This window comes from Lolium perenne, chromosome 6 (assembly GCF_019359855.2).
Source record: "Lolium perenne isolate Kyuss_39 chromosome 6, Kyuss_2.0, whole genome shotgun sequence".
In the NCBI taxonomy this organism is placed as follows: domain Eukaryota; kingdom Viridiplantae; phylum Streptophyta; class Magnoliopsida; order Poales; family Poaceae; genus Lolium; species Lolium perenne.
Genome location: NC_067249.2, coordinates 265,746,118 through 265,760,422, shown reverse-complemented (window position 1 = coordinate 265,760,422; position 14,305 = coordinate 265,746,118). Strand labels below are relative to the sequence as shown.

General features: G+C 38.0%; 1 long non-coding RNA gene across 1 annotated transcript; it reads right to left on the bottom strand.

Moving 5' to 3' along the window:
• Positions 1 to 4,169: 4,169 nt before the first annotated feature.
• On the bottom strand, positions 4,170 to 6,181 carry LOC127309208 (uncharacterized). The gene is made up of 3 exons (XR_007857020.2): positions 5,983 to 6,181; positions 5,762 to 5,893; positions 4,170 to 4,388 (listed from the first exon to the last, which is right to left on the bottom strand). It is a non-coding gene; the product is annotated as an uncharacterized lncRNA (long non-coding RNA).
• Between the last annotated feature and the right edge of the window lie 8,124 nt (positions 6,182 to 14,305).

Genomic DNA, 14,305 nt, shown 5'->3' with positions numbered 1-14,305 from the left:
CCTAGGTTAATTTGACTATGATTTAATCAAGTTTAAGACATGAATATGAAAAATTAAGCATCTATCCTTCTTAGTCACTCCAATATGTAGCTCTTGGGAGGGTTTTTGAAATTTCCATGGTTGAAACAAAAAACCACTTCTCTTCATGCATGCTTGACTTCATAAGATAGAGTTTAGGGTTAGGGGTAGATACATGATTTTCCTGCTAGTTTGAAAATGTCTAGACCTTGTTCATCAATTTAAATGAATGCTTACTATATGGCATGAGCAGACCTTGGTTTTAATTTTTTATACCCATTTGAATATTCGTCAAATCCAAGGTTTGTTGACCAAGATTTGAACAAGTTTAAAAGATGAATATGAAAAAGTAAGCATGTATGCTTCTTAAGTCACTCCAAAATGAAGCTCTTGGGATGTTTTTTGAAAATTACATGTTTGAAACTAAAAACCACTTCTCTTCATGCTTGACTTCATAATTAAGTCATGGTTTAGGGATATATAGGGGTAGAACATGTTTTTCTGGTTTGAATATGTCTTGACCTTGTTTATCAACTTAATTGAATGCTTACTATATGACATAAGAAGACTATGTGCCTTGATTTTTCTTTTTTTTTAAATTATGCCTATTTGAATCTTGGTCAAATCCTAGGTTTGACCATGATTTAAACAAGTTGAAAACATGAATATGAAAAATTAAGCATATATCCTTCTTAGTCACTCCAAAATGAAGCTCTTGGGAGGGTTTTTGAAATTTCCATGTTTGAAACCAAAAACCACATGTCTTCATGCTTGACTTCATAAGACAAAATTTAGGGTTAGGGGGTAGATACATGAGTTCTCTGGTTTGAATATATCTAGACCTTGTTTATCAACTTAATTGAAAGCTTACTATGTGAAATAAGAAGACTATGTGCCTTGATTTTCCATTTTTTGTTTTTTCTGAATTTTTATGCCCATTTGAATCTTGGTCAAATCCTAGGTTTGACCATGATTTAAACAAGTTTAAAACATGAATATGAAAAATTAAGCATATATCCTTCTTAGTCACTCCAAAATGTAGATCTTGGTAGGGTTTTTGAAATTCCCATGTTTGAAACCAAAAACCTCTTCTCTTCATGCATGCTTGACTTCATAAGACATAGTTTAGGGTCAGGGGTAGCTAGATACATGATTTTTCTGGTTTGAATATGTCTAGACTTTGTTTATCAACTTAATTGAATGCTTACTATATGACATAAGAAAACTATGTGCCTTGGTTTTTCATTTATTTTGATTTATTTTGATTTTTTATGCCCATTTGAATCTTGGTCAAGTCCTAGGTTTGACCATGATTTAAACAAGTTTAAAACATAAATATGAAAAATTAAGCATATATCCTTCTTAGTCACTCCAAAATGTAGCTCTTGGGATGGTTTTTGAAATTTCCATGTTTGAAACCAAAAACCACATCTCTTCATGCTTGACTTCATAAGTCAGAGTTTAGGGATAGGGGGTAGATACATGATTTTTCTGGTTGAATATGTCTAAACCTTGTTTATCAACTTGAATGCTTACTATATGACATACGAAGACTATTTGCTAACGGAGGGAGTAAGCACTCTAGCTATGAAAAGTACCAAACAATGCATACCAAAATGATTTTTTAGAGGAATACTAGTTCGGATTATATAATTTTATATTAGCAGGCCAAAATCGAACCCCGTAGTTGGATTTTCAGAAATTGATCCGTAGTACTGGGCAAAACCCTAGTTTAGCTTATTTAATAATAGATTCGTAGGTCGATTTTTTTACGTTATTATTATTATTACTAGGAGACGAAGGGAGAGCAGTCACGGGGCCCCACTTATTTATGGTGTCTATCCTTTTTCTGGTGATGTTGACTGTTGTGCAGGGTTGTCAGTGCGCAGGGGGTGCGAGCGAGCGAGAAAGGCCGAAATGAGAGAGATGTTTTTTTTAGAGGGACAACCGAACGATCCTGAAGGACCCAGATTTCCAATACGCATCAGAGCGCAGTTTACAGCAGGACACAAAATAAACAGGAAATTACGTCTAAATCCCTAAGATTTACATGGTAGACCCCAGGCCGAAAGCAAGAAATTCGATCGGGTCCTTAACAGCCACCGTCCGGATTGATCCTCGTCGCAGCCGGGGACGAACCACTTGGCGCGACCAAATCGCCATGGCTACAGAGCCTGCACACCATGGCCTACGAGCTGAGCTAGAAACGACCTGCTAAAACCGGCAGCCAACGGAGGTGGATAATTGAAGAGATGGAGAGAGAGAGAGAGAGAGAGAGTTGATGCCTCTCTCTTGAGAAAGAAGATGGCTGGGAGTTTGCCTACCTAGCGTACGTGACTTGTGCTCACTGAAGTGTGGGACCTCACGCATGGGAACCACACGTAAGTGACAGACTTGTTGCTCTAATAACTCGGGTGATTATTATACTGTATTAGTACATAGTTTCCTATGGATCCTTCTTAGTCACTCCAAAATGAAGCTCTTTGGGAGGGTTTTTGAAATTTCCATGTTTGAAACAAAAAACCACATATCTTCATACGCTTGACTTCATGAGACAGAGTTTAGGGTTAAGGGGTAGATACATGATTTCTCTGGTTTGAATATGTCTAGACCTTGTTTATCAACTTAATTGAATGCTTACTATATGACATAAGAAGACTATGTGCCTTGATTTTACATTTTTTTTAAATTATGCCCATTTGAATCTTGGTCAAATCCTAGGTTTGACCATGATTTAAACAAGTTTAAAACATGAATATGAAAAATTAACCATGTATCCTTCATAGTCACTCCAAAATGAAGCTCTTGAGAGGTTTTTTGAAATTTCCATGTTTGAAACCAAAAAACCACGTACTTCACTTCATGCTTGTCTTCATAAGACAGAGTTTGGGGTTAGGGGTAGCTTGTTGATACATGATTTGTAGCACCTTACCTTTTAATAAAGGAAAGATACCTGTGTATAGTGCTATTCCCGGGATCACTGATAGCACACACATTACAAAATATAGTAATCATTGCAATAGTATCAAATTACTACATCTTTGATCCAGAGGGTAAAGGAAAACCTTACAATTTGCATAGTCACATGGACTAGCTCAGTACAACATTCAGAACAAACACAGCAGAAATGTAAATCATCAATGAGCCTTCATCATCTTCATGTGCCACAGGCAGTCATGTTGGAATGTAGACTCGAGATCCTACACGTACTTCTCCTCAGAAAATCATGCACGTTTGAATATGCAGCCCCACGAATGGAGGTCAGTACAATGATGTACTGGCAAATGACACTTATATGGTGGCAGTTTTTAGACATGACTATCTACATGATATTTGGCTAGTGGAGTTTAGGCTAATTTGCATAAAGCCAATTTTGTCCTATATTTTACTTAAAACAAAACATTTTGAAATCCTTGAATGACATTATGAAATCACACCATGGTTAAATCCTCCATGGGTTTTAGAATAATCACATGGTTACATCTCCCATGAGTTTTTCAAGGTTGATCAAATTTTAAATACATTCAGAAAACAATGATGAGATTCTTCCGTACATTCCTTGCCTAGAAGCTCAAATTGTCCATAACCGGGGACACGGCTAAGATCTTAGGTTTAACTCTCGAGAGGTTGTGCACTTTCACCTTACGACCCACCCTTCCCGAGAGAAGAATGAGACAAGATCTTTCAGAAGAAGAATTCAACCATACAAACTAGACCCATTCCTTTGGCCGTCGCCTCCACCCACTGTCTAGCCACAAGTTGAATCCTCACAACTTAATTAATCTTGGCAGAGCCCATAATACCATAAGGCTGCACTGGAAGCTAACTAAAACATGGACGACATAGTAATCTCTTTAATCCTGGGTGGCCAACCACAAGTGGAACTCACAAGCTTAAAACCCCTCACAGGTAGTAAACCCCCACACGATCCCCTGGTGAAAACCAGGTGTGCAGTCAAAAGCGACCACTCTACAAATGCGAACTCTCAGGGATTCACCACTTCAGCCCACTAGGGGCGTGGACCTGAGCAGCCGCCCACCAATCAACCAATCCACCCAGGTGTTTCATTAGGGTTGTTAATTTTAAATTTTCAAACACTCACAACCAATAACGAAACAGCATTTGACATTTGATGTTGTAAAGCAAAAATTAAGGCATCCTAGAAATGGGTTCGGGAGTAGCTACACACTACTAGGGTTTTGCTAAGCATAGCATAATACTTTACTTTTGAAAACAAAATCCTACCATGCATACTAGTTTTAAAACACTAGTGCATAATTAAAATAAGTAGGATTTGAATGTCACTTGCCTTTTTGGTAATTGAAGATCGTTCACTTCTCTCAACCAAAACACGTCGCTCTTCACACGAACTATAAGATAAAATATAGCACAACATAAACACACCATTCAACAACAACAACAAAATCAAACAAGACAACAATCGGAATATCGCTCGATGGTACTAAGGTGTGGCAAGAGGTTTGGCTTGCAAGAAATAGCGGTGAGAGTTTGGATGGCAAGTCGCATGATTAGAAAGAATTGGATAATCTAAGATATAAATGAAGAATATTTATGCTTTACAAAAGCATGAAAAGGATTTGGAACGGCTTATGTGAATTGAATCACATAAGTGTCAAATAGTGCAACCACCATACTATTAAATAGAGTGAGAGTACCCTTACAAAATAGTACAAGTTACACATAGGATTGGGTATGAATTTGTGACATATTGAATTACTCAATTAACTCATTTGTAAATTAAATAGTTCGATGTAAGACGATAAGATTAAGTGGGCATATGGTTTAATACGCATGATAGGTGTCGGGATTTGGTTCGCGGATCCAAATAGATAACAAGGGTTTAACTCATGGGATATGTGCTAGGTTTTCTCGACCTCACCGGGACAAGGTGAAAAATCTAAAATAGGACATGGCACATTTTACTCAAATAACTCATTTGTTACTTGAATAATATGGATTAGGATAAAATCATTTGGACATATGTGTTCATGGAACATGATGATTGTGTCTAAGAGATTTTGATAGATCGGCTTTACTAAAGACTTCACCTTTGCAAGGATGAATCTTGATTAGAATAAATAAGAAAAAGCATCTATAATGAAAATACTCAAATCCCCATGTTTGAATTTGAATAGTCACAAAAGGGTTGAACTAAATTTGGTGTTTGTGCAAGTGTACAGATGGCAGAAATATGATCCATTTGCAAAAAGAATCACTCTATTTGGGTTTATAGAATTTGAGTTATGTCAAAATACTTAAATTCACATATTCAAATTTGAATATTTAAACATTACTCGAAAGACAGATTTAAATTCACATTTGTGTCCTAAACATTTTTATGAGTCCAGCGGTATATTATTTGCCAATTTTGGATGTGTAATTATTTTTCTATAATTTTTAGAAGATTAAACACGTCGGGGTTAAAATTTTGATGTTGTACGAAAGGTTGTCCGAACAAGTTGCTCGGATGGAAAACCTTTCTACACGAAAGTTGTAGAGAAAAAATAATTATAAACTTAACAACAGAGAAATTATCTAAAACGGAACCCTAGATCTATTGTTATGGAATTTCAAAGTTTTCATAGATAAACTAGCTAGCACCATATGTGAACGGATCGATCTGTTACATACAAATTAAAGGATGTTTGTCGCATGGTTTCAGTTAAGTTCAAGCACTAGATCTAATCTTATGGTTAGGCAGAACACAACAGCAGCAGCTCACCATGGAGAAACACGCATATACGGCGGCCACAGGCGTGCGCTGATCTTGTCATCGTTGTGGCGCTTATGGAGTTTATGAAGTGGTGGACGACGTGGAGCAGACGGAGCGGCGTGATCCAGGACGAGGTCCTAGCTGTGCAAAGAAAATTAAAAGGAGGCCTTAGGCGATGCAAAAATTGCAGGGGAGAAGGAGCGCAAAAAGGAGGCGGACGTCTCCTGTACCGGTCGAACTCGTCCTTGAAACGTCCGCGGTCGTCGGATCTCCGGTGAGTGGAAACAGCAGCGCTCGGCTTGGGAGGTTTGGGAGGAGTAGGAGGGATCAGTGCCCGGCCGGTAGTGTTGTACGTGTGCTGAGTTGTGGCGTGGAGGTTGAAGAATGATGGCCTGATGTGAAGGGGATTAAATTGATCGGGAGTTTATCTTCCCAGGTGCAGCGCACCTAGACGGGGAAGGCAGTGAGACGCGCACGCCGGCGAGTTATTTGCACCCGGAAAATCGCGGTGCCGTTCCAAGATCAGGAATGAATGCTTCCCTGGTGTTGGTGTTGCTCATAACATGTAATATGTGTGCCAGCTATCAGTGGAACAGGAAAATAGAAGAAGAAAAAGAAACGAGAAGGGAGATGGCTGATACGGTCAAGCCAGACTTGGTGCGTCATGGTGCGTGAGTGGAAGTGGCCACTCCACATGCTTGTATATATGGCTACTTGAGTATTGATATTTCAAAATAAGATTTAGGCCTTTTGTCTCAAAATAAAATCTTATATGATTTCAAAACCATATAATAGAAATAGGTTTAGTTTGGAAATACTTAAAAAAAACTTTGTGAAAACTTATCTTGGGAAAGGCTTTTCAATAAAACAAAAAAAATTCTTTATGAAGTTTTAACAAAGACAAACAATTTAATCAACTAAGTTTATTTATATTTTTACATTTCAAAATTTGGAAAATTTCGAGATGTGACATGATTTTTCTGGTTTGAATATGTCTAGACCTTGTTTATCAACTTAATTGAATGCTTACTAGATGACATAAGATGACTATGTGCATTGGTTTTTCATTTTATTGTTTTTTTTTTAATTTTTATGCCCATTTGAATCTTGGTCAAATTTTATGCCAATGATTTAAACAAGTTTAAAACATGAATATGAAAAATTAAGCATCTATCCTTCTTAGTCACTCCAAAATGTAGCTCTTGGGAGGGTTTTTGAAATTTCCATGCTTGAAACCAAAAACCACTTCTCTTCATGCATTCTTGACTTCATAAGACAGAGTTTAGGGTTAGGGGGTAGATACATGATTTTCATGGTTTGAATATGTCTAGACCTTGTTTATCAACTTAATTGAATGCTTACTATATGACATAAGAAGACCTTGGTTTTTCAATTTTTCATTTTTTTAATTTGTATGCCCATTTGAATCTTGGTCAAATCCTATGTTTGACCAAGATTTGAACAAGTTTAAATCATGAATATGAAAAATTAAGCATCTATCCTTCTTAGTCACTCCAAAATGTAGCTCTTGGGAGGGTTTTTGAAATTTCCATGTTTGAAACCCAAAACGACTTCTCTTCATGCTTGACTTCATAGACATAGTTTAGGGTTAGGGGTAGATACATGATTTGTCTGGTTTGAATACGTCTAGACCTTGTTTATCAAATCTATGCTTACTATATGACATAAGAAGACTATGTGCTTTGGTTTTTCATTTTTTTTATTTTTTTTTATTTTTGATGCCCATTTGGATCTTGGTCAAATTCTAGGTTTGACCAAGATTTAAACAAGTTTAAAACATGAAAATGAAAAGGGAAGCATTTATCCTTCTTAGTCACTCTAAATGAAGTTTTTGGGAGGTTTTTTGAAATTTCCATGTTTGAAACCCAAAACCACTTCTCTTCATGCTTGACTTCATAAGACATAGTTTAGGGTTAGGGGCAGATACATGATTTGTATGGTTTGAATATGTCTAGACCTTGTTTATCAACTTGAATGCTTACTGTATGACGTAAGAAAACTACGTATGTGCTTTGGTTTTTCATTTTTCTATTTTTTTGTTTAATTTTCTGCCCATTTGTATCTCTGTCAAATCCTAGGTTTGACCAAGATTTAAACAAGTTTAACACGTGAAAACGAAAAGGTAAGCATGGATCCTTCTTAGTCACTCCAAAATGTACCAATTGATAGATGTGTTAACTTTGCTTCATGGAAAAAATAATGTCATGTAAATGAGTTAACTTGGATTTCCTACCCTTGAATCCATAGGAAACTTTGTTCTAATGCACTATAATAATCAACCGAGTTTTTACACCAACAGGTCTACGTGTGTTGCCCATGCGTGAGGTCCCACACTTCAGTGAGCACAAGTCACGTGCAATAGGTACGCAAACTCCCAGCCATTTTCTTTGTCAAGAGAAGACGCATCAGGAATTCAGGATGCGTATTGGAAGTCTCTGGGTCCTTCAGGATCCTTCGTTTGTCCCTCTCACAAAAAAAAACAAATCTCTCTCATTCTCGGCCTCGCTCGCTCACTCGCTCGCACCTCCTGCTCACTGACAAATCCTGCATAATAGTCAACATCATCACCCGAAAAAGGGGAGACACCATAATGCTCTCCCTCCTTCTTCTCTCCTTCCGAGTGATCCCTCTTCCTCCGAGTTTCACTCGACGGGCAAACAAATATGTGCTGCATAGTAGAGTAATAATAAAAAGGTACGTAGAAAAATCGACCTACGAATCTATAATTAAATAGGTTAAACTAGGGTTTTGCCCAATACTACAGATCAAGGTTCAAAAAAATCCAACTACGGGGTTCGAACAACCCCATTTCTAATCAAATAATTTTTTCGACGTCATCCAAATGGCCTCAAACTATAGCATGGGCGGATCCAGACTATAGCCAAGGGGAGCAGCCGCCCCCACTCAATTTTCTGAAACCTTGTAATATGTTAAGCTAAAGGCTAGTTTGCCCGCACTTAGAAATGATATTTGCATCACTTATCATATGTTTGCCCATTTGAATCTTGTCAAATCCTAGGTTTGACCATGACTTAAACAAGTTTAAAACATGAATATGAAAAATTAAGGATGTATCCTTCGTAGTCACTCCAAAATGAAGCTCGATCTTGAGAGGGTTTTTGAAATTTCCATGTTTGAAACCAAAAAACCACGTACTCCTCTTCATCCATGACTTCAAAAGACTGAGTTTGGGGTTAGGGGTAGCTTGATACATAAATTTCTCTGGTTTGAATATATCTAGACCTTGTTTATCAACTTAATTGAATGCTTACTATGTGACATAAGATGACTATGTGCATTGTTTTTTTTGAATTTTTATGCCCATTTGAATCTTGGTCAAATCCTAGGTTAATTTGACCATGATTTAATCAAGTTGAAAACATGAATATGGAAAATTAAGCATCTATCCTTCTTAGTCACTCCAATATGTAGCTCTTGGGAGGGTTTTTGAAATTTCCATGCTTGAAACCAAAAACCACTTCTCTTCATGCATGCTTGAGTTCATAAGACAGAGTTTAGGGTTAGGGGTAGATACATGATTTTCCTGCTAGTTTGAATATGTCTAGACCTTGTTTATCAATTTAAATGAATGCTTACTATATGACATAAGCAGACCTTGGTTTTAATTTTTTATACCCATTTGAATCTTCGTCAAATCCTAGGTTTGTTGACCAAGATTTGAAGAAGTTTATAACATGAATATGAAAAAGTAAGCATGTATGCTTCTTAAGTCACTCCAAAATGAAGCTCTTGGGAGGGTTTTTGAAATTTCCATGTTTAAAACTAAAAACCACTTCTCTTCATGCTTGACTTCATAATTAAGTTAGGGTTTAGGGATATATAGGGGGTAGATATATGATTTTTCCGTTTTGAATATGTCTAGACCTTGTTTATCAACTTAATTGAATGCTTACTATATGACATAAGAAGACTACTATGTGCCTTGATTTTTCATTTTGTGTTTTTTCTGAATTTTTATGCCCATTTGAATCTTGGTCAAATCCTAGGTTTGACCATGATTTAAACAAGTTTAAAACATGAATATGAAAAATTAAGCATATATCCTTCTTAGTCACTCCAAAATGTAGATCTTGGTAGGGTTTTTGAAATTTCCATGTTTGAAACCAAAAACCACTTCTCTTCATGCATTCTTGACTTCATAAGACAGAGTTTAGGGTTAGGGGGTAGATACATGATTTTCCTGGTTTGAATATGTCTAGACCTTGTTTATCAACTTAATTGAATGCTTACTATATAACATAAGAAGACCTTGTTTTTTTGAATTTTTATACCCATTTGAATCTTGGTCAAATCCTTGGTTCCACCAAGATTTGAAAAAGTTAAACACATGAATATGGAAAAGTAAGCATGTATGCTTCTTAGTCACTTCAAAATGAAGCTCTTGGGAGCGTTTTTGAAATTTCCATGTTTGAAACCAAAAATCACTTCTCTTCATGCTTGACTTCATTAGACAGAGTTTAGGGTTAGGGGGTAGATACATGATTTTTCTGGTTTGAATATGTCTAGACCTTGTTTATCAACTTAATTGAATGTGGTTTGAATACGTCTAGACCTTGTTTATCAACTTGAATGCTTACTATAAACCAAAAATTCATGTATCTACCCCTAACCCTAAACTATGCACGAAGAGAAGTGGTTTTGGGTTTCAAACCAGGATATTTCAAAAACCCTACCAAAAGCTTCATTTTTGGAGTGAATAAGAAGGATCCAGGCTTAATTTTTCATTTTCATGTTACTAACTTGTTTAATTATTGGTCAAACCTAGGATTTGACCAAGATTCAAATGGACATAAAAATTCAATAAAGAATTCGAAAAATGAAAGACCAACGCACATAAGCTTCTTAAGTTATGGTAAGCATTCATGTTGATCAACGGAGTCTAGACATATTTAAACAATAAAAATCATGTATATACCCCAAACCCTAAACTCTGTCTAATGAATTCAAGCATGAAGAGAAGTGGTTTTCGGTTTAATTTTTTATTTCTTTTTTTTGAATTTTTATGCCCATTTGAATCTTGGTCAAATACTAGCAGGTTTAACCAATATTTAAACAAGTTTAAAACATGAAAATGAAAAGTAAGTATGGATCCTTCTTATTCACTCCAAAATGAAGCTTTTGGGAGGGTTTTTAAAATTTCCATGTTCGAAACCCAAAATGACATCTCTTCGTGCTTAACTTCATAAGAAAAAGTTTAGGGGTAGGGGTAGATACATGATTTTTTTGGTTTGAATATGTCTAGACCTTGTTTATCAACTTGAATGCTTACTATATGACATTAGAAGACACTATGTGTTTGGTTTTTTTTGAATTTGTTATGCCCATTTGAATCTTGGTCAAATCCTAGGTTTGACCAAGATTTAAACCAGTTTAAAACATGAAAATGAAAAGTAAGCCTGGATTCTTCTTAGTCACTCCAAAATGGAGCTTTTGGGAGGTTTTTTTAAATTTCCATGTTTGAAAACCAAAACCACTTCTCTTAATGCTTGACTTCATAAGACAGAGTTTGGGGTTAGGGGCCAAGTATATACATGATTTTTATTGTTTAATATGTCTAGACTTTGTTTATCAACTTGAATGCTTACTATATGACATCAAAAGACTATGTGTTTGGTTTTGATTTTTTTGAATTTGTTATGTCCATTTGAATTTTGGTCAAATCCTAGGTTTGACCAAGATTTAAACTAGTTTAAAACATGAAAATGAAAAGGTAAGCCTGGATTCTTCTTAGTCACACTCCAAAATGAGCTTTTGGGAGTTTTTTTAATTTCCATGTTTGAAACCCATAACCACTTTTCTTCATGCTTGATTCATAAGACAGAGTTTAGGGTTAGGGGGTATATACATGATTTTTCTGGTTTGAATATGTCTATACTTCGTTGATCAACTTTAATGCTTACTATATGACATAAGAAGCTTATGTGCTTTGTTTTTTTGATTTCTTTTTTGAATTTTTATGTCCATTTGAATCCTGGTCAATTCCTTTGTTTGACCAAGATTTAAACAAGTTTAAAACATGAAAATGAAAAAGTAAGCCTGGCTCCTTCTTAGTCATGAAAATGAGTTAACTTGGCTTTCCAACCCTTGAATCCATAGGAAACTTTGTACTAATGCAGTATAATAATCACCCGAGTTTTTACACCAACAGGTCTGTCACTTACGTGTGGTGCCCATGCGTGAGGTCCCAAACTTCAGTGAGCACAAGTCACATGCGGTAGGCAGGCAAAATCCCCGATCAATCTGGGCGGTGGCTGTTAAGGACCCGATTGCATTTCTTGCTTTCAGACTGGGGTCTACCATGTAAAAGTTTGTTTCTTTTGGATGCATCACTCGTATTTGCAAGTTTTTTGGGGGTCCCGCAAATTCAGGGTAGCATCATGCCCCCCTTCCCACGCCAACACAAACAGAGTTCAACACAACTTAATTAAGCAAGGTTCAACACATACATAGTTCAACAACCCCTAATTAAGCTAATAGGTTCACCACAAACGCTGCTGAGCAGCAAACATAAACAGAGTTCAACAAAAGATGCCGCTTTTGAAGCAGTAGGAGAGACAAACATGCACAACAGTTACAGAGTATATTTAGCATCTTCTTCCTGTCGCCTCCTCCCGGTCCCGCTTCTTCTGCTTCTTGCTGCCCATACCTTTAATCTTTGGTGGCTTGGGCTTGGGAGGAGGCACACGACCGGTCTCGATAGCTTGGTTCAATTTCTTCCTTAGGAATAGCCCATAGGCCATGTGGTTGGCTATGAAGCCGGATCGGTTAACAGTTTCCCCAACTTTGACACAGCATCTCCACCGGCTTTCGCAGATGTCAGACGCTTTGAAAGTCAACCTTTATGCTCTTTGTGCGTAAGGGGTAGTCGTTTCGGCACTGTCCAGGGTTCACTCCAATACTTGTCGAACTTCCCCGCCTTAAGCTTGTTGAGAGTGGCCCTGGCCTTCCTATGACGCGACTCGACATCGCTGTCAACCTCATCAGTAGCAATCTGATACATGCCAAATAAACAGGTGAAGCAAATATGTAGCGGTTGCAACTAATAATGAATATGAATCTAAAAAGATTCTGACGCTAATTCAAAACCCTATAGCGCAAAAAAGAGGGAGAGACCATAGAGCAAATCGATACAGGGCTATGTTGAATAAGGGAGAGAGGTGAATCGGATGTGAAGCAAATATGTAGCAGTTGAAACTAATACTGAATATGAATCTAAAAAGATTCTGCCGCTAATTCAAAACGCTATAGCGCAAAAAAGAGAGGGAGAGACCGTAGCGCAAATCGATACAGGGCTATCTATACCTAATAATAAAGGAGCTAAGGTTTCTGCCAAAAATTTTGTCCAACTTTTTATTTGACCGTTTTGCCCTCCCACTAAATCGCATAATACTGCCTTTGCCATTGTACCGGTTCGGCAGTAAACGGTTTGTTGACCCATCGTCCCCAATGCTCTGCCCAGCTTCATCTCATCCCGCTGCTGCCGGCCGCTATGGCTTGAGCACTCGATCACTCGACCCCTGCACGTGAGATTTAGCGAGCGAGGTGGGCGCTGGAGGGGAGCAGCCATAGCTGCTGGCTGCCAAAAGATAAACAGGCAATGAGGCACCCGCGGCTGCGCAGCGCGGGAGGCTGACGCCATGTATACCTGATGGGAAACAGGGTGGAGACGATGCAGGAGGGAGCCTTGAGATGGAGCAGGAGTGGAGTGGTCAGAGCTGCCGGTGGAGAAAAGAGGGACACGGGCGATGGAGCGGATCTAGCACCAGATCCGGACTTGCTCTTACGCCTTCTCTGCACATCAGCTAGGCCCTCCCAAACTGAATCCAAAGAAGGCCCTCCCAAACTGCAGACTGCTGATTTCTTCTACTTTCCTTGCATGCATCCAGTGATGCTACTTTTTGTGTACTATAATGGATAGGTACGGAAGGAAGCAAATGGGGAGAGAGTTTAAGATATGCGGTGGTGAGAATCTAGAGAAAAAAGAAGCTACTCCCTCCGTTCCTTTTTAATTGACTCGTTTTTAGTACAAATTTGTACTAAATCCGAGTCAATTAAAAAAGAACGGAGGGAGTACTAGGGAAGCCGGCTCGCGAGCTCTATTACGATTTTTATTCAAGCCGCGCCGCCCGACGTAGATCTCCGGCTCCGCTCAACCCATGGCCTCTCCGCACACTGCGCCGCATCATCGCCCAAACTTTGTCGCGATGTAGTTCTGTCTAGCGCCGCTCGACGCAGATCTCCGGCTACGCTTCGCCCATGGCCTCTCCGCACATCGCGCCCCGCATCATCGTCCAAACTCAGTCGCGAGGTAGCTCCGTGGATATGTGCATCAACTCTGGCTAGCCCGCACGAGCCTCGCTGGCACCAGTGGCGGAGCTAGGATTTTTATATTGGGTATGCAAATCAATTTTTTCTCACCATCTTATAAAGTCATCTATCTTCTTTACCAAATTTTAAATTTCTAATATATGCTACTTACAATAGATCAATCAATAAAAAATACTAAAATAA